A 22,100-nucleotide genomic window follows, 5' to 3' on the forward strand; every position below is an offset into this window, starting at 1 on the left:
CGCTTAACCGACTGAGCCACCCAGACGCCCCAACTGCTTCCAATTTCAACCATCGGAACTATGTCCGGGGATACAACTATCCAAATTCCATCTTTGCTTTTGAAAAGATATTCACTAGAAGTCCTTAGGGCTCCTCTTCTTGTTCATGAGACTGATTCAAATACAATTCTACTATGTACTGTTCTTCTTTCTCTCAGGAATTCTTGCCTCATTTCTAAACCTGGGATGATTTCTTTGAGTATTATATCCCTTTTCCTTAGTAGTAATTACATCCTAAACCTTATTACTCTCCTTATCTGTAAAATGGGGATATTAATACATACCTTCTGGAGTTTTGTGACCCTGAGAGTACCCGACATATTGTCTGAAACATGGTTGGTCTCAATACCTAATAACTATTAATTTACAAAAGTCACTTTAAGTGCCAAAGGAATAAAAGGATTATGGGGTTTAGTATGAGAGATCACTGAAGCATAATGGAAGAGCCTTGTAGGATTTAGACTGGAGAAGACGGAAGGAGAACATAGCTGGGGAAGAACAGCATGTACAAAGGCAAAGGGGTAGGACTTCTCATGGTGTTTTCTGGGGACAAGGAGCTACCACTATGGTTATGGCACTCATTCACTCATTTCTTTGTTTGAGCATATTCTGTTTTTTTCCAAGACAGGAATTTGTGTTTGGTCATTGTGGGAGATAGGATTAATGGGTAGTTTGAGGATAAAATATTGGAGGTGTAAAGACAAAACTGAGAATTTTGGATCATGTCTTACAAAAGGAAACACAGGTTTTTGAGAATTTATCACGGTTTTGGAAAAAGTCTAAGTTCTTGTCAATGTCACTTTTTCATTTTGACCCAATTCATAGGAGAATCTTACTTTCTGTCAGTTGAACAAAAGCTTCAAATTACTTTAACTAGAAAAAAATGAGAAAAAGAAATTTCATAATAGCCACATTTTTAATACTTTCAGAAAAAGACATATAGAAGTTTTCTTATTAAATTCAAAGTAAATGTTTAATAAAGATTACACTGGGTCATTTTAAAAATATTACATATTTTCTAAAAAGTAGTATTTAAAAACATATCAACCTGAGATGTTATGAGCACTAAAAAATAATCCCTGGGGATTTCAATCTCTCTGCACATTTATTTGTTTTTGTCTTAAATATACCCTGTTTCTAAAATTAAATTTTTGGCAGTGCTTTGAAATTGCCTAGTTCTGTCTGTCTATCTATCTATCTATCTATCTATCCATCTATCTATCTATAATTTTCTTTCACTGGCAGTAGCCTCACTCACAGAGTATGTGGGTGGCTTGGAACCTCTCCCTAGAGTTCCTAGTAACTAGCCATGGTGGCTGTCATAGCCACTCATTCAATCTGTGATCCATGGGATCAAGACATGAAAGGATATGGGTAAAATTTAAATGTAATTATTACTGAGGAGAACTGACACATGAAGCCTATTATGCTTTACCGCCACCACTCCCCTCCCCCCTCCAACAAAAGCTGGTTGGATGGTTCTTTTTAATCTTGAAGGCATGGCATGTAAAGACCTTTAGTTCTGACTGGTGCCTGGGGGGACAATTAAGGTAGCATTCTATCTGGAAGCTGGCAGGGAGTTGACATAGGATGCTAAGCATCCAGGGTATTCCAGCTTTCTGCCACAGTCCTTGAGATATCTGAAGCCATTGTGCATGAGCACAGTTAAACATGGTCCTGACCAGCATTTTGGTTAATGGAACTGGTTGACTTTGTTTATCTTTTCATGGCCCATCTGTGGTAGAAAACAGAGGGATTTTAAGAGCTGAAGCACAGAATTTCAGCATTTGGGTTTCCTTGGAGTCATGTCAAAGCTGAGAAAATACTTTTACTTTCATATACACTCTCTTTATTGCTGATGTATATAAAAGACCTTTCATTTTCCTACTGATTATGCTGTCTTGACCTTTGGCTTTTGAGGTTTGAGGTTAAAAGAAGAACAATAACAAAATAAAAAAGTAATCAACAAGACTTGATATTGTAGAAATATAAGCAGGAAGTAATCTCTAAAGGTCATTTCAGTCCAGCTGTCTACTTTTATTTAGGGTACACTATTTATTAATAAGAACATATGTTACCTTAGAGATTTTTAGTATATGACAATCTATATCTTCCCCTTATAATGAATTTTAAGAGGTAACATTCTATAATCCTATGACCATTCTTTAAGGCAACTTGAATCTTTTAATTTGTAAAATATCTTCATTATTATGAATCAAGCAATAGTCAAGCAGTCAACCTAAATTTGTTCTACTCCTATTTTACATCAGGCATTGTGCTAGGCATTTTGTGATATTTTTTTTCCTCATTAGAAATGAAAATGAACTGTTATTCTTTTTTTTTTTTAATTTTTTTTTTTAATGTTTTGTTCATTTTTGAGACAGAGAGAGACAGAGCATGAACGGGGGAGGGGCAGAGAGAGAGGGAGACACAGAATTGGAAGCAGGCTCCAGGCTCTGAGCCATCAGCCCAGAGCCCGACGCGGGGCTCGAACTCACGGACCACGAGATCGTGACCTGGCTGAAGTTGGACGCTTAACCGACTGCGCCACCCAGGCGCCCCTGAACTGTTATTCTTAATCTTCTTTTATTCTTTTTTTTTTTTTTTAATTTTTTTTTTCAACGTTTATTTATTTTTCGGGACAGAGAGAGACAGAGCATGAACGGGGGAGGGGCAGAGAGAGAGGGAGACACAGAATCGGAAACAGGCTCCAGGCTCTGAGCCATCAGCCCAGAGCCCTACGCGGGGCTCGAACTCCCGGACCGCGAGATCGTGACCTGGCTGAAGTCGGACGCTTAACCGACTGCGCCACCCAGGCGCCCCTTAATCTTCTTTTATTCTTAAGCCCCCAATACTTGCTGTTATCATGTCTATCATCCATTCTGCCCCTAACATACATGGATAAAATGTGCCACGTGATTTTTATATTTTTTCATGAATACTATTTATGTCCCATTAATCATGTTCCTACTATTTTAAACTCTTAAAAATTGATGCAAAACACTTCTCATTCCATTTACAGTTAAATCTCATTTTTACTACACATCAAATACACATTTTTTTTTAAAAAGCAGACATGTGCAAGTCCAAAAGAATTTTGCCTATGAATTTTCATTCTTAGAGTACTGAATTCCTAAGATAAGGAGACCAGCATGAGAATCAGTAGATTTCTTATATGATATCCCTTATATAATTAATAATATTTTAACCATTCATCCACAGATAATTATTGAATTTCTACTGTATGTTACCATGTGCCTATTGTGCTAGATACTAGAAATCTAAATACAAATATGAAATAGTTTCTTTTCACTAGGTATTTACCATTGTATGTGGTCTTAACTGAGTGGGAAGAAGCTAGAAGCCAGGCTACCAAATAAGAAACCAAGTGTTGATGTCTGTAAAGCAAAAAATGGATCTCTAAAGCAAAAAATTGGACCTAATGATTGATAGGGTTTAGGTGGTAGATAAAGGGAGAGATTAATGTGTTCATTCATTAAAACCATTATTGTCTTGAGAGTCTGGAAGAAATAAGAAACAACAAATAAAAACAAGGAAAGAACAAGTCAGAGTGCTAGAAGAAACAAAAAGGGCTTATCCACTTTAAATTGGGAAGAGACTTCATCGAAAAGATGACATTTAACTCAAGATGTGAAGGTTGGGAGAAACCAGCTGCTTGAAACCAAAATGCTGACAGGGGCCAATGAGTTGGGGGTAAGTAGTGGGAAAAGGAAGTTAAAAATACTATCTATGACCATGTGACCAGTTTTAGAAATGAGGAATCTACTAGTTGTATTCCTTCCTAATTCTGATATGACTACATTGATGTATGTACTAACCAATGTTTTCCTTCCAACTCTCCATTCCTTTGTCATCTGTTAATAGTAGTTAACTTTACATCTTGTATTTTAAGTAACATAATATCAAAGAGGGAGTATGACTCAGCTGCAAAAATAAGGAACATCATCCACAGATGGATGAATGAACTTTGGATCTTATTTGGGGAAGAGCTAGAATATTGTACAAGGGACAGCTGCATCACTGGGTGGAACCATCATTTTGATAACATATTTATTTGGAAATAAATTATGATTAAAGATGCCCTGTTGACAAGGGGTGAACTGTGGTGGGTTTGTACTAGCACAAGTTAGTGAACATGGAAGAATAATTCCTAGAATTATTTTCCCTATAGAGTTACAGGGAGAAGTCTGCATAAGATCTGGAAGGTGGAAATGAAGGAGCGGCCATCTTTATACTTGAAAGGCTAGAGTACAGTGCCAGGTACTGTGGCAGCTCACAGTCATTGTTGTGGATCTGCCAGCTCACTATGTTTCTGTGGGGCAACACCTGGACCCACAGCTCATCTATCTCCTTGCAGATCTTCTATAGCTTCTCCAAGTCCCAAGCCAGGCATTTATGCAGCTTTGTGGGATCTAATTTTCCCTGCCGTCACCCGTGTCCTCAAAGTTGGTGGTACCTACAGACAGATGTGGGTTCCAGCTTGTTTGTATGGGTACGGTGTTCAAGAGAAAGTGACAGTATTGAGACTAGGCAAAGAAGATCCAATATGTAAGGTAACAGTAGTCCTTGAAGAAGAAAACTAATACAGACAACAGGAGAAATACTAAAACTATAATTTAAAAAACTTCTGAAATAGAAAAAGATTTGAAAACACAAATTGAAATGCAGTGTACATACCTTAGGAATACTGACCCTGAATGACTGAATTTTAAAAATTACTGAACTTAAGAAAATATGAAAAATTCCCTAAGTGTCTTCGCAAGAACACTATTATTTTTCTGTCTGCTCTAACAAATTGCCACAAAGTAACTGGCTTAAAATAACAGAAATTTATTCTTTTACACTTTTAGAGGCCGCAAGTCTGTAAAGAGTCTTACAGGGCTAAAATAAAAATGTAAAAGAGGCTACATCCTCCTGGAAGCTCTCAGGAAGAATCCAATTCTTTGTCAGCTTCTAGAGGCTATTCTCATTCCCTGGTTAATAGCCCCATATCACCTCACATTTTCTCTCCTTGCTTCAACCATTACATTGTTTTCTGCCTTTGCCTCCCTACCTGCCTCTGCCTCCCTCTCATCAGGATACTTGTGATTACATTTAGGGCCCATTTGCGTAATCTAGGATAATGTCCCTATCTGAAGATCCTTAATTTAATCACATCTGCACTGTGCTTTTTGCCATGTAAGGTAATATTCACGGGTTCCAGGTATTAGAACATGGATATCTTTGGGGTGGGGGCATTATGCAGCCTGCCACAAACACTTTAACCAGAAGAAAGGAGAAAATATATTTAAAAGACCCAACGGAAAAAATATGAGCCAAAGGATTTTATATCCAGCAAAACTGACATTCAAGTAGAGTTTGGCATGGATAAGTTGTTTTCAACTTTTAAGAACTCAGAAAAGCGGCGCCTGGGTGGCTCAGTCAGTTGAGCATCCGACTTCGGCTCAGGTCACGATCTCGCGGTCCATGAGTTCGAGCCCCGCGTAGGGCTCTGGGCTGATGGCTCAGAGCCTGGAGCCTATTTCAGATTCTGTGTCTCCCTCTCTCTGACCCTCCCCTGTTCATGCTCTGTCTCTCTCTGTCTCAAAAATAAGTAAAAAAAAAATTTAAATAAGTTAAAAAAAAATTTAAAAAAAAGAACTCAGAAAATATTGTTCCTGTGAGCCCTTCATGAAGAATCTATCAGAAAATGAGCTCCAGACAACAAAAATAACTAGACAGACATTGACCTAAGAACTTGTGATCATGAAACACCTGATTTTTACAAAAATAAGGCTTAAAAGGAAGAGACTATGGTATATAATGGCTATATCCTCTGACATGTAGGTATATTATAACTTTAAAATGGGTAGGGAAGAATGAGGAGGATTAATAAAAATATGTTTTAAGCTGTTCTTACTAATTGCATTATTGATGGCAGTTATATATTAGAATTGCTATTCTCAAACTGTTGTGTATAATGTGGAATAAAGTAAATGTATAATAATCATTCAAGGCTCAGCTTGAAAAAAATTCCTCTATAAGGATTTTTTAAATTCCAGTAGGCAGAAGAAAGCTTTTCCTTACTCTGAATTCCCATTATATATTATATAATTCTTTTATGACCTTATTATTTTCAAAATTATGAATTTCTGTACTTAGCATAGTGCTAAGCATATAAAGTTGGCCAGTAAATATTTTTTATGTGAATAAATAAATGATTTACCCTGAAGAAATTTAGCAGGTACAGAGATAAAACACTGATATTGCTAATAAAATTCTCATACTGGGTCCACATTTCTTTTTTCCCCAAAGTGATGTAATATCTGAAGGATAAAGTATCTTCATTAATAATGTCTCTTCATTAAATAGTGAAAAGTTCCTTCTACAAATCCAGGTCCTGCCCCCCAGTAAATGTTTTTGTTTTGTTTTGCTTGGTCTAGATTGGTAGTATGGAAATAGCTCCCCAAGGAGCCACAGTTTTACTGTTTTCTAAAAGTATTTACTTCCTATGGATATAATTTATTAGACAAACATCATAAACCATAATTACATATACACAAAAAAGCAATTACACCATTACTAATTACCTGCTTACAATTTCCTTAAACAAGGTACCTTGTACAACATATAAGGATGCTGTAGCATTCATTCTGAGTCTCTAGCCCAGCAATATGCTTACGAGCAAAAGACATTTGTAAGAGGAGGCTTTAGCCAGCTGGTGTTAGATGAAAAAAAAAGTATGCCTTTCTTCTTCTAGCTTGGCATATTGTCCATTAATTTAGTGTCAATTGAAAATATAACTCATATACCACCTGATAGAAGTCTGTCTGGAAGAGGAATAAAATCTAGCTGAGGAGCATGGAGAAAGAATAGTGTCCTGAGCTAAGTGCATACATGTAGACAATTGTGTCTAGAATCACATTTCATAGGAAGGTCTGAATTGTTTTTCCCCCCATAAAGTTAAATAAAAAGGGAACATTTTTCAAAGTATAGTAAGTTATGCTCTTCATAAGATGTTTGCCAGAAATTTTCAAGTGGCCAAGTGACAGCACAATGTGTGCCATAACTTCCTAAACAAAAGCTTCCTTCTCAGGGTGGGGTGGGGGGTTGCAGAGGCTGAGATAGACCTTACAAGCATCAACAAAAGGACTGATTGAATGTAAGTGAAGGAAAAGGAAAAATAAAGCAGGAATGAAAAGGACAAGAAATCAAGGAAGGGATGATATAAGTTTCCTTCAAGAGCATAGGTTTCCACTAAAGGTATATTAAATTTGAGGACATATAAAATTCAATTCAATTTACTTGAACAAGTATTTGTTCAATTTTTGTTTTCACAAGGTGACTAACATTGTGCTAGGTGTTCTGGGGAATCTGAAAGAAGTAGAAAGGTAGCAGAATAATACAACTGGTATAAATCTAATACTTGGAATCCATGGAGGCTTGAGTTGAAGTTGAGACTTTACCATCATCTAGAAGCTGTATATTTTGGCTGATCACTTACTTGTAGGTCCCCTACTTATTGCCTTCCTTGCTCCACCATCAAACAGATAGGGATAATTAAACTTATTATGTTAGATTGTTGAGAGGATTAAGTGATGTAGTTCATGACATTTTAAAGATGTTTAATAATTTTTAGTTGCCACCTGTAGAAACCACATCTCCTGTCCTGCAGGATCTTAATTCACAGAAACCAAAGACATAAGAGCCTCTAAAAGAAGTAAAGACAAATTTATATGGGCTTGCAAGAAAGATGAGTAATATAAGTGGAGTATTTTGGATGATCAGCAAATGGTGAAGACTTTTTGATTTGTGTGCAGTGGTAAGGCTGTAGGTTTTCATTATTGAAAATTCTACAGGCTTAAAAAACTTAAAAAAAAAAGTCAGCCTTAGCATTGAGGTGAGAAAAGTAAGAAAAGTAAGGTTTACAGTAGCAGAGAGTTAATCAACAAAGCTATTTCCTCTTCTTTCTGGGACTCCCAGCTTCCCTTGCAGTTAGTGGTGGTCATGTGACTGAGTTCTACCCAAGGAAATGTGAGTTAGAGCCCCTCCCACTTGCAGTCATCCATGTTCTCTTATCTACTGGTGAATATTAAACCCCAGGGAAATTCTGAAGCCTTCTTCAGCCTGGGCTTGTAACCAACTGCTTGGAATAGAGCCCCTTTCCCCACTCTTGTCACTAATCAGAAACACCTATTTGATCTACATAGCAAGAAATTTCCAGTATTTTATGTCATTGAGATTTAGGGATTTTTCTTTTACAGTAAGTAGGATTGCTCAACTAAAACACTTGGAGAAAATAAGAAATTGACTATAGATAGAATCACTCACAGAGCCAAGTTTAAAACCTCAGAACATCAAGGAATCAGACTAGAATGTTAGAGACAGGTGAAATTTTAGAGATTATACTAACATTCTAGTAGAGAAGCAGCCATATTTAAGGGAAAGAGGTAACACCAGGACTGCAACTACCACCAACCACTATTATCATCATCATCAGCCAGATGACTTGTGTGAATCCTGGTTTACCATTCACTAGCTGTGTAACTTTAGGAAAGATACTAAACTACTCCATGCCTCAGTTTGTAAAATAGAAATGAGGATAATATTTACTTCACAGAATCGCTGATGGCATTGTTATTTCATATGTGTAAAGCATTTAGAAGAATGCCTGGAACATAATAAGCACTAATTATGTAGTAGCTATTATTGGTATAGTTTTAGAATGAGTCATGACACTGGGGAAAATATGAGGCTACTGAGGCCTCATATTGTTATCACCTTTCCTTATCTATGTGTCTACAAAAAGCATGGTCATACGCAGCTGAAAAGTGTGGGTATTTTGACTCTATGTGGGTGATGGCTTTTAAACATGAGGAAGTATTTCTAATATTCTGATTCTTTTTTTTAAATGTTTATTAAAAAACATTAAAGCAGAGCAGAGTGGGGCAGAGAAAGAGAGAGGAGAGAGAAAATCCCAAGCAGGCTCTGCACTCAGTGCAAAGCCCGATGTGGGGCTTGATTCCATGAACTGTGAGATCATGACCTAAGCCAAAATCAAGAGTCAGGTGCTTAACCGACTGAGGCACCCAGGCACCCCTAATATTCTGATTATTAAGTTTTATAGTGGGTAATGAGTATTTGTTTATTATTGTCTTCCATAATGTTCACATACATATATATTATTTTGTATGCATCAAATATTTCACCAAAAACATGATTTATGAAGTCCTATTTATGAATTTATGGAAAATTATATAAATAGACTGCATATGTAATAAGAATAGATTTTTCAATAATTTTTTAAACTTTTTAAAAAATTAAGGTCAAGTTTGACCATGTTACTTCTTGGCTTGAAACTCTTGGATGACTCCATTGCCTACAGGGTAGAATTAAGATGGTGTGGCATAGCAAAGATTACTAGTTGCCTTTAATATTTTTTCCCCTTTTTCCTGACTTTGTTAGGGAGAGCAACCGTGCTCAGCTAAGAAACCATATTTCCTAGCATCCCTTGCCTATAGGAATGGTTATTATGACTAAGTTCTGGCCAATGGAATAAAAGCCAAAGTTTCAAATGTAGCATTTAGAAAAGTTTCATCAAAAAGGGAACTTAATTGGGGGAATGTTACCTGTTGTTATTTTTTTTTCTCTTTCAATCTCCTCGACTGGAAGAATAGTGGCGCAAACTAAAGTGGCCATCTTGGGGCATTGAAATAGTCTTACAGAAAGAATTCCTGCACTAAATATGAAAGAATTGAAAGCAAGAATGAGCTGAGATCTTTAATGTTTCCTCCATCATGAAGATAATTTGGACTGCCTATACCTGGATTTGTTGTACATGAGAGAAAAATAACCCCGTGTCTTATTTAAACCATTGTTTGGTGACTTCCATCTCTTATAGCCATACAAAATTTCTAAATAATATATGTATAACTTTAAGGTCTGGTGTCTACCTGTCTCTTCAGTCTTATATAGCATGCCTACCTAATTTTGCCCTCGACTTTCAAATACCTACATCTCAAACAGAATAAATTATTTTTGGTTCCTTAAAATTGTTGCTCTATTCTGCATGAAATATTTTCTTCTCTCTCTTTGACTACTTTTAATATCTACCTTCTCTGGTCTTAATTATCACTGGTTCCAGGAAGACTTCCTCTTCATTCATTAAATCCTATATTTCTGTCTTGTCTTTTATCAACTATAATTGATAAATTGCTTGTATACTTCCTTTACTAAAACCTAGGTTCAGTGAAAGCAATAGCTATGTCATATCTACAGTTTTATCTCTAACATCTAGCAGCAATTCAGGCATCTTAGAGCCAGTTAGTAAATGTATGGTGACTAGTGAATGAATAATGAATAAATAGGTAGATAAACTCATACCAAAGTAAAAATTACACATTTCTCCAAATGAGCTGATAACAGGGTTATTTTGCCTACAAAAAAGAGTTCAGGGTGTAGCTCCTATGAGAGAGATGGGTGGTCCTTTTTGTTCTCCTGATATCACATGACATAGCCTTCCTGCTCCACAGAAGGAGAAGATGGAAGATTTCCACTTTTGTTTATCATTTGCCATTATTAACATATACATGCCTCACTCTCCCTTCTCCTCCTCCTCCCTTCCCACACACCATGGCTTAGAAGAAAATTCAGTCAAGGATGAATGCTTCTTCAGAGAAAACAGCATCTCTAATTTAAACCATACAAAATCCAAGGAATCAATCTGGCTCTTTTCAGATTGAGTCATAGATTTGGACAAGTGTGTTGACATATGCCAGATGCTACTGATACCATCAACTCTTGACGTAAATTTGACTTTATTTTCCAGTTTTTATCATTACTCACACTTACATGTTCTTTGTTCCCTTTCTGAAGAAACAACATGTCAAAAGTTAGTTTATCTTGGGGGTCTGTGTCTATGGAGAGACTGAAATTTGGCTAGAAATGTTTGTTGGCCAAGAGTGAATTACACTGCTTATGATTTACTTGGATGATTCTGTGAGTTTAAGATACCTAACATAAAAATGTTACTTAAGGGGCACCTGGGTGGCTCAGTCACTTGAGTGTCTGATTTTGATTCAGTCATGATCTTGCAGTTCATGAGTTCAAGCCCCATATTGAGCTCACTGCTGTCAGCACAGAGCCTACTTCAGATCCTTTGTCCTCCTCTTTTTTGCCCCTCCCCTGCTTGCACTCTCTCAAAAATAAGCAAAAAAAAATTGTTTTTAATGTTACTTAAATAGAGGCCTTATCTGGGATTTCCAATAATTCTTACGATTGGGCAAGTAATGAAACATCCACCCTTAAAGACTGGGCAAATAAAGTAGCTGAGTTCCAAAAGTTTGAAAAACAGTTTTTTATTTCTCTTGGCTTAATGTTCTGTCACTGAATAAGGGAATGCTTTCTAAACTTCTTCCTTTTTAGGTACTCAGATGAAGTTCTAAAACTCTAAAAAGGAGGTTTGGGGCCAAGAACCAGAGAAGCTGCGTTTTTGAGACTTATGCATCAACTTGTGTTTGTGTTTGTTTAAAAATTACTTACTGAAATTACTTATACATATTGAAAAATTTTATCAACAGTTACCTACTCCTACCTTCTTAGTCAATGTCAGAATAGATTGAAATACAAATGAAATTTACTGTGTATCTGGATTCTTTTTGTAACTAATAAATTTGGTCAAAGTCAGCCAAATCCTTTAAAAGTTGCTATGAAATAAATAGGTAGATACTCTTGACATGCCAAGTTGAAGAAGAGGCTTTAATTTAAAAAAATTAGCTTGATATAAATATATAATAATATACTTGGGTCCCATAGCCACTAAAGGAAATGTGGCCAGTAGAAAAAGGAGGTGATAGTAAGGAGAGATGGAGGCAGAATAAGTGAGGAAATTGTAGGTGTGTCTCAGAGGCTGTCAACATCTCCTCCCCTGCATGACAGACATTGCTAATTGACCTAGACATTCTCTTCTGTTAGGCCTGGTTTAGCATCATTATTTTTGTTAACCTGGTTTTTCAGGTAGATACTAAAATTGATTGGCATTAGTAAGATAAAGAAGAGTTCTTTGTAACTAAAATATTAAAAATGTAAGTATTGGAGGTACTTAAAACATAGTGAAAAACTAACCATGGAGATGGGCCTAAATTAGGAGTTCCAGTTAACATAATTAAGGGCCTGAGTTGGGATGTGAGTCCTACAGGTTGGAGAGCTGTTCCAATGGGGAGAGGGGATGTGGAGGAAACATGGTGTGGGAAAACCGAGGATCCTTTGACTACTTGTACAGTATAGCGTACATAGATCTGATTTCTTTCATTTATGGTTGTATAACTTTGCACAAGTCACTAAACTCTGAATTGCTCTGTCTTCATTTGTAAAATGTCATGACAAAGTCATGAGAATTAAATGAGATGATCAGAAGTTTTGTCAATTATAAATTGTTATGAAAACCTACTATTAAGGGGCTATTGATTTGTAATAAACAGCTGCCAGATAGACCCTACATCATTACTACATCAGTGAATGTGAAATTTTGAGAATACTAAATGGATAAAAATCAAACTAGAGCCAATCTACAGAGAAATCAGTCCTCCAAAATTATACACTAATCACAAGCAGGAGAAAATAATGGTGGAGGTAGAAGTGACTGAAGGGCTTTAAAGCCTAGAGTCCACAGATACAAGATGTGGGAGGAGACCTTGGAGCCTTCATCAGGGAAATGAATTGAGTCACTATATCTGGAGTAATTTGGCTGTTGTGCTGTGCAGCAGACAGTGGTACATGTGTGTGCTAAAAGCAGAGGGTAAGCCTAAGGTCCAACTTCATGCCCTGCTCCCCTCCCACAATGACCAGAATAAGCAGGCCCCATACAAGGTTCCCCAGTTTAAAGACTTTCAAACACTTAAAGAAAGGCTGCACCATGAAAAAGAGGCAGCAAAATTAAAAACCAGAACTCTTCCCTCCGGTTAAAAAACAGTGTTAGAAGAAGTTCATATGAGGAATAAGGGGCTGGTTTTCAGAGGAGGGGGTCATTTGATGCTAGTCCAAACCAAGTTGTTTGTGAGGGCTTACCTACACTGCAGAGGATCTTCAGGAAGCTACTCACCTACAGTGTAGTGTACATCATGAGTCACATAGCTTACTTATGACATGTCCTCATTATTCACACTGGTATTACAGAAACTTTCTTCAGAGAATTGTGAAGAATAACTTGGAAGCCAGCCATGCTTCTGGGATCCAAGCAGGCAAAAACAATGGGATGTGGGAATGGTAAGCAAGCACTGAATTGGGTACACTGTGTGGGTGGGCTCCTGATAAGCCACAGGTAAAGGTGGATGCATGCTGAGAATGTGGCAAAACTTTGATCACATGACTTTGGGTTATTTTTCAGGAGCTTACTATCCAGTGGTATCCTGACTTCTAAATGTGACAATTATACAAATATTTACTGAACATTTGTCATGTACCATGTATGAATGCCTGTAAGAAATAACCCCTGATGGAGTTCTCTTCAGTCCATTCCAGCTGCCTTTACAAATAAGATAATAGTTAAATAAAAAGATATTGAAAGATATTACAAGTGCAGATGAGTGGGACAGACATAGCTGCTATTGTATTAGAAAAAGAAGTCCTTATGCATTGGAACTCCTTGAGAGGTTTGCATGGATGTGGTGGTCCATGGCTGAATGTTAAGATTAAGTAGCAGAAAAGGAAAAATGTTAGGCTGTTGGCCCTGTGACTTGTAATCTTTGTGGATCCTAAACAGGCATAAACCTCCTATGACCAAAAAGAGCTATGAAACCTAGTCATTCCTCCAGGATTTGGAAAAAAGGCAAGAATATTCCACAGTGCAATGAACAGGATGAGAAACTAGAATGAAGGGCATACTAAGTATTTATGCCATGAGTTGAAGTCATCTGTTACATGTGGCTGTTCAACGTCTTTTGAAAAGACTCCATATTTTGATTGTTCCCCTATTATGATTTCCACTTTTGTTGGGTAGAATGGTGCTGGCAGGTCATCTAGATTCTACCAATACATGCAATTCAGAGTGAGTCATGTCAGAAAAAAGGTTATGTGCAGGTGGCTGCGGCTTGGTTCTGGGGTCAATGGTAGATACACTGTTCTGTGGTGAGGTTCTGGGAGGAGTTTCTGGAAACTCAGCCATAAGTTTATTTCTCCAGCCCCTTGAGCTACCTAATGCCTTAATAAATTCCTTTTCTGCTTAAAGTTGCCAGAGTAAGTTCTCTTTTTTGGAACTAAGAGGCCTAGCTGACATTGTATTGGCTCTATATAGCATTTGTAGCTCTTGGCTTTAGAACCTCCCTATATCCCTCCCTGGATACTGAATGGATCACATGAAGTCTAAGCAGTAGAGTGACCACATGTAATTCATGATATAAACAGAGTATAATTTCATTGTCTCCCTCCAACCCTTTAATGTCTACTCAGAAGAAATAATCTTTCCCTACTCTGTAAACCCTGGTAGATCCCAGGACTTTTCTATTCAGGAGGTATGGTCACTTTAAGTAAAGAACACAGTCTGAAGTCAGTAATTACAATATCCAGGAGAAGATATTAAAGAGACCTCAAAATGTGATTTAATGGCTTATGTCCTCCTATCTCTGGACCAGCCTGGAAGTTTCTAGTGGGAAAGGGGGGTATGGTTAATTTCTTCCCTGTATTTTTATCTTTTTTCACCTTGCTCATGTGGGAATATAAAGAATAGAAAAAGCATCAATTGAACTGACCAAATAAAGTCAGCTTAACACAACAGGTGTTTAGAGTCTTGCATGAAGCACTTTGGTGGCTCTTTGGAAGGTAGGATCAAGTCTCTCAGACTTCAGTTTCCTTGTCCCGAGCAGATACTTCTCTAATCTAGATGGTTATTTGTGCCTTCTGTAGCGTCTGTGCTATCTGTAGGCATTTATTTCCAGGTTTTTGCTGCTGGGGTTCCACTGCCTCTCTAGGTGGCTATAATATAGGACAAACACCCATGGGAAGCCCGCATACTTGGTTCCCATCAGCATCCTTTGCCTTGACAAACTCTAGCAGTGTTGGCCAATCTCAATATAATAGCATGTTCTGTTTCCTTGCCACTGGAGCAGTTAGGTCATATTTGAGTTGAGATTCTTTGGGTGAATATTAGACCTCAAACCTTTATGACATATAGTACTCACAAATTAAGCTTTTTTCAGTAGTCCCGTGGAAAGCCACACTCCTCCTATGAGTGAGATGAAGGGGGCAAGCATCTCTTCCTAAAATCTTGTTATAGAGATAAAGAACAGATATGTGTTTTGTTAAAACAAAATGCTTTTAATATTTGATAAACGGAATTCAGCAAACATGCATGCAGTGAGTAGTGAGTTAGGCTCTGGAGATGCAAAAATAAACAAAAAATGGTACTTCCTCCCTGTGTAGCAGATTTATAATTGCAAACAAGTAATCACAGAAAGGCGTGTGTCAGATGGAAATGATGGTGTAAGCTAGTCTGCTGAAATGGTGTGGTCAGGGAGTAGATTTAAAGAATGAGTAATGATATTTTTCAGAGAAAAAAAAAACACATTAACTCAACAGAAAATGTCTGGATGTATGAGGTTAACAGGAAAATATGGGAAAATTTGAAATTGAGAGGGAAGATTAGGCTAGCAATTCAGATCATTGATGGGGGAGTTTCCTTTAGATTGTGATGTTTTATCTTGTGGATGCACTTCAAGTGACCTTTGGGAAGCTCATGGCTTCAGACATCTGCATACTTTGTTTGACTTTAGGTATCTACATAAGTTGTTTGAGAACATCAGCAAATATCAATAAAACAAGCATCAAGAATTTATAATGAGTAGAATTATTTTCCTTGGATCCAAACAAATAAGGCATAAGGCATAAGGCAATGATTTAGTAACAGACTTTGGATGAAATAACAAAAATTAGAGCTCCTCATTTTTCAGAAAACCTTTGGGACAGTCACAGAAATACTCAGAGGTCAATTCTTAGTCTTCAATGCTTTTACTGTTAAAAATAATGAGAAAATAAACAAATAAAGCACTTAATTTGATTATGTAGGAGGAAAAAACACATTGAAAGTCCTAAGAAAATTAGAAATGAAATAAAACAAAATTCGGAAAAAAATAAATTGGTAAGCAAAAAATGTTACAATAGAACTAACAAACTCAAGAGCTATCTTTACTCTTATAAGACTGCAGTTTTATAAAGGAAGAAATAAATGAAGATGAAAAGGAGGAAAAACACCATAGAAGATAGTATTAGCAAGGGTTCTCCAAAACAAGAGAGAGGAAATTGATCAGAGGGTATGGTGGCAGAGTTTCAGCATTGCAGCAGATGACCCAGGTAATCAGATGGCAGCAGCAGAAGCAAAGTTTCTTGCCATCTTTCCAATCAAGGACCCTTCTCAGTTAGTCACCAGGAATAGGGAGACCTGATACAGAGACAGAGACAGGGACAGAGGAGTGGTGGCTGCTCCTCAGAGCGAACCCAGAGCATTTGGGAGTGATGATTTTCTATCTTTTTCCTATCTTCTCTGCTAGTTTTGATGGTCTGGATCATGGGAGACCCACACAGTCCTTCTCAGGTTAGGAGTAAGGAGTGAGACTTAACACAGGAAACAGGTAAAATTTAATATGGGATATGGGAGGCAGTTTCTGTCCTCACTCCTGGGTCCAGAAATCATGGATGTAGCTGCAGATTAGAAGTCACTAAGCTCTACAAAGTGGGTGACCCAACAGAGGAATGCTGTGTCCAGAGGCCCAAATGCCTCAAATGCTGGTGGATTCGCCACACTTGTGCCTGTCAGGCTCTGGATCACCGAGTCCGGTTGTTGCTACTGCCTTGAAACACTCATATCTCAGGACCGTACGCATCAGACAGAGCTGTGGCAGGGAGATGGTCTTGTGTCCCTTTTGTCTTCCAACTTGCACAGGAGAACAGAAGCAGAAGATAAGTAATTCACATCTAGGACCTCAGCTGTGCAGTCTGGGAAATGTAGTCTGAAGCATTCCCAATAAACAACCAAACTGGACAGAACACAATGGAACCCAACCCAACCAAACCATAGAAAGGGGTTGGAAACTGATGTCATGTGCTGAGTCAGCACAATGTGTCTAGATGTAGGTTTCCTTTCATTTACCTTGTTTGGGGATTCCTGAACCTGAGAGTAAATTTTTAGTAATTCTGGAAAATTCTCAGCCATTATGTACTCAAATGTTGCCTGTCTTTTTCAGGTTCCCACTTTCTTTTGGTTTTTGGCCTCTGAAGATTCACCATTACTTTCTTTCTTTCCATTAACTCCTACCTGTACTCTTTTCTAGGATTTTTATAGTTTCATGTCACACATTTAGATCTTTCATCCATTTTGAGTTTATTTTTATGTATGGTGTAAAAAAATCACCCAGTTTCATTCTTTTGCATGTAGCTGCCCAGTTTTACCAACACCATTTGTTGGAGAGACTGTTGTTTTTCCCATTGTATATTTTTGTCTCCTTTGTCATAAATTGACCATACAATTATGAATTTATACCTGGGCTCTTTTTCTGTTTTGTGTATCTATGTATCTATTTTTGTGCTGTCTTTGTCAGTTTAATTTTCAGGCCCAGCCAGGAACCTCAAGAGGGTTGAAAAATTTTTTTTCTTCCCCTACACTTAAGTAGGCATGCTCCTACTATAGTTCCCAAACATGCACTTAAAAATAACTTTTTTCCCTTACTTGAGGGCTGCAATGACTCCGGGAAGAGAAACAAAAGCTATTTCCTATTACCACACTCCCTCAGATGAATTCTCTCATAGCAAGCAGGGGAAGAGAGAGTGTGGTAAGAGAGGTTCCTTGAGAGTAGACCCCACAAATATTCTCTCTTTATCCTGGGTCAGGATTGAGTGTGTCCCATTAGATTCTGCCAATCCAATTAAAAGGGGCAAGGCATCCTGGCTGTTGGTCTGGCTAAAGGCTAAAGGCAGGGCCCAGGTCATTGCCACTCTGGGATTGAATCTTGCATGAGGCACAGATGTGCAGAAAGGAGACACTAGTTCACAGGTGCTGATGTATGGCTGCACTGACTAATACCCTCCAAGTCTTCTCTTCCACGTTACAGTGTGCTTATTAAAATACACTCTTATCCTGCCACTACCCTGTTTAAAAATCCTTCAATGACTCTTTCATTACCTTCAAGTAAAACCCAAATATGTTATAGAAGGCCATTCATGATCTTAGCCATTAGCTGCTACCCGACTTGAGAGCCATTCAAAACATTTTGGTTTTCCGTGATCATATCTCACTGTTCCAAATCTCTGGTCAGAGTCAGCCATTCTCTGTGTCTCCCAAATTGAATCAATGAACTCTCTTGCCAAAGGACTTTTGGATTTGAGAAGAGAGAGAGAAATTGAGGGTGGGTGGAGAGATACCATCTCAGCTGGTAGAATTGCAAGAGATCAAACTCAAGAGTTGTTGGTGATCATGTTTTACCCAAATGTGTAGAAAACCACTCGGCAGTGAGAGAGGATGAGGCCCAGATGCAGATAAATGAGAAAAAGACTAAAAGAGTCTTCGTTGCATTGAGTCCCTGGTTCCAACTGGGTTTTATTACATTGTTGACCTGGCTAATGCCTCTTTATCCTTAACAGTTGCTTGTGAGACTTTACACAAAAATAAGGGAATGAGTTTCTGGTCTCCAGTGAGGGTGCCATACAGAGCATGCTATCAAGAGCATTCTCTTCACTTTGTCTACTTGGAACAGCATGTACTGTGAAGGAAGGGAGACATCCAGTTATTTCTAGCTTTGTCCTTAACTCAAAGAAAGTGCCCAATAAGGTTTTTTTTTGAGGCTTTTATTTTATCTTTTAATTTATAAAACCTTTTTTTTTTTTTTTTGAGGCCAATTCTCAGCAATTAAGACAGGATCCTGAGCTTTGTGAAAATATCTGCTAATCTGAATTTGATAAAGGTAATACATTTGGAAGATTGAATGGAAAAAATATGCCTTGTTAAATATTTTTCCTTCTGCAAATTGTCTCTTAAGTACAAATCAAGGCCAGCAATGTTTGGAATTCAAGAAGGAATCTAAAGAATTAAGTTAGAACACACAGATTATCTGCAAAACATTCCTTTGAGGCTTCGGGATCTAGCAAGTTGGTGCTGATTGAGCTTGAAGTGTGGAAATTTATACCTAAGAAATTTCCCTTTCTTTGTTAGTACAAGTTAATACCTGGGAAGCTGGTTTGGAAAAGATGCAGTGGGGTGTGCCTAGGATGATTCCTTCCCTTTCATCCATAAGAAGCTGGCTCAGCTCTCTCCACGTCTGGGCAGGCTGTGACTGAGCAGCCTGCACAATGCCAGCCACCAGAGGAAGCCCATGACGTAGCTCCACAGACTGCAGCTAAGAAGGGCACCAGTAGTTCAGCATATTCAAAGCCAGACAGAGAAGTGGGTAAAGGTAGAGAGGTGAGGAGCTGGGGCACCTGATCCATGTAATAGGATGTTTATAGCCAGGTCTTCAAACTGGAGTCCCCCTCAACCTACAGGTACACCAAAGATGAAGGAGAACATGTTGGGTTTCCCTCATTAGCCTTTCTTTATTCAAAAAACCCAAAACCAAAAGAACCTTCTTAGGCTTTAGATAACAAGCTCAGAAAAAGGGAGGGGAGTAAACTATTGGTACCTATAAAGCTGCCTTAATTAGGCCCTTCTCAGTGTCTCACGTGCATACTTGGCACAATTTCTAGAAGAATCCTTATTCCAAATCCTTGGGTGCCAGGGTCATCTTAGCACTGAATCTGGCACCCAGTCCACTCCAAGCCCCTCCTCCTTCTTTCTAAGAGCAGGTCCCAGCCTCGATCTCCTTATTTGGGTATTAGGAAGGCAGGACCTGTTGGATCTCTAAAGAACCTGGCGGTTGGGAGAATTAAAGGATTAAAGGCAGGTTAACAGAGGTTTGAGCTGTAACTGGCCTCTGAATCATGAAAGGAGGAAGCTGGCTCTCACTCCTGAGCCCAAGGCTCCCTCCCTTGCCTGGCTAATCCAGCATGTGGCTGCAGCTCCTCAGGAATGTGCTAAGTGGAGGAAACAGATGGTTGGTTTCACTTTTTAAAAGGAATAACAATTTAGAGAAACTGGCAGGGATGGGATCCCTCCAGGGCTTCCGCTTCTCAGTGATGCAACACTTCTGGTGCAAGCAGTGGTGATGCAAATGGCTTGGGCCAGCCCTGGAGGAATCTCTGGTGGGTGGAACAGACAGGGGGGATTTTCTTTTGGTTAGGCTAAAAATTGGCATCCCTGCCCAGTGGGAGGAGCAAGCAATTCAGACTTTTGTTTTCTCCAATCCACCCCATGAATGGAGACTCAGTTGTGGGGATAAAATCCATGTTCCTGATCACTCAGCTCCTCTGACTTTAAGGAGTTTTTGTTGTTGTTGTTTTTTGTTTTTGTTTTTGTTTTTTTATAGGAGGGTCTGGCTTTTGACCACCTTAAGCAAAGAATAGAATAGTTTTTTCTCCTCAGGAAGGGAAATTGATCCTCCAGGTCTATTCTAGAACCTTAATTTCACATACGGTATTTGTGAACCACCCTGAAAATCAGGAAGCTGCAGTTCTCGAGAGGCTCATAGTTACAAGAAGTAGAAGGAAGCCCAAACTAAATTAATGCCTGCCCCTAAACTGTATGTGCAGGAACTGAAGAACAGACTTTCTCAGGAGGCTTCTCTGTCCTTCTGCGTTAAACAGAACTGTGGACTTTAGGGAAAGGATATGCGCTTTACAAATCATTTCCAGGAGTGATGACAGAGTCATGAGGGCCCACAAGGCCTCCCACTTTCATAGACTTAATTTGTAAATTACACCCTGTCATCGCCTCTCCAGAGAAAAAAAGACTTGGGGTGGCCTATTACTAAAACAAAAGGAGCAACAACTTGATCAACAGTAGAAACAAAAGACCTAAGACAGGTAAAGGAAAGTGTTTAGTTAATAAAGATGCCAAAAGGAAAATCAGTATCATTACTGTGAATTGCACACTCGGGAAGTCAAAAGAAAGAAGTCAAAGAAAATAGCCAACCAGCTGAAGAAGGAAGGAAGGAAGGAAGGAAGGAAGGAAGGAAGGAAGGAAGAAAGGAAGGGAGGAACCAGCACTTACTGAATGCCTAGCATTATGCTTTCATAGGCACGTCCCATAGCTGAACTCCCCCAGCCCCAGAACAGTCCTCAGAGAGCGATGTTATTTTCTCTGTTTTACAAAATACAGAGAGATTAAATACATTAGCCCAGGATGGCAAGACTAGTAGCTGGGACTAGGATGCAGCTTTTTCTTTCCATGCCCAGTCAGGATCCAGAAGATAGTGAGGCCCAGTGCTTAAGAGTGTGTTCTAGAGAATCCGACAAGGGTTCAAATACTGGCCCCACCAAGTACTATCTATCTGTGTGCCTTCTGGGATTTTCTTTAACCTCTTTTTATGGCCAATCACTGAAATGGGGATAAAGTATATCATATGCAATAAGTTATGTAATATATACATCATATATGTAATATATACATCATATATGTAATATATACATCATATAAAATATATATATTCTCTATATAAAGTAAGTACACAAGTATTTAGAACATAGTTAATGCCCAAAAACTATTAGCAATTATTATACAGAAACTGGTAGGAGTGGGTGGGGCACCAACTGGTTGGAGTGGGTGGGTGTTTTGTTTTGTTTCTTCCTAGACTTGTCTGAGGCTGCTATAACAGAATACCATAGACAGAATGACTTACAAACAACAGAAATTAAGTTCTGACAGTTCTGGAGTCTGGAAAATTCAAGATCAAGGCACTGGCAGATTTGGTGTCTGGTAAGGTCTTCCTGGTTCACTGACAGCCATCTGCTCACTGTGTCCTCACATGGCAGAAGGGGTAAGGGAGCTCTCTGGTTTTTTGTTTGTGTGTGTGTGTGTGTGTGTGCGTGTGTGTGTGTAAGGACATTAATTCCATTTAGGAGGGCTCTACTCTCATGACCTAATAATCTCCCAAAGATGCCACTTCCTAATACCATTACCATTACATTGGGGATTACGATTTCAATAT

This window comes from Leopardus geoffroyi, chromosome C3, assembly GCF_018350155.1.
Source record: "Leopardus geoffroyi isolate Oge1 chromosome C3, O.geoffroyi_Oge1_pat1.0, whole genome shotgun sequence".
In the NCBI taxonomy this organism is placed as follows: Eukaryota; Metazoa; Chordata; class Mammalia; order Carnivora; family Felidae; genus Leopardus; species Leopardus geoffroyi.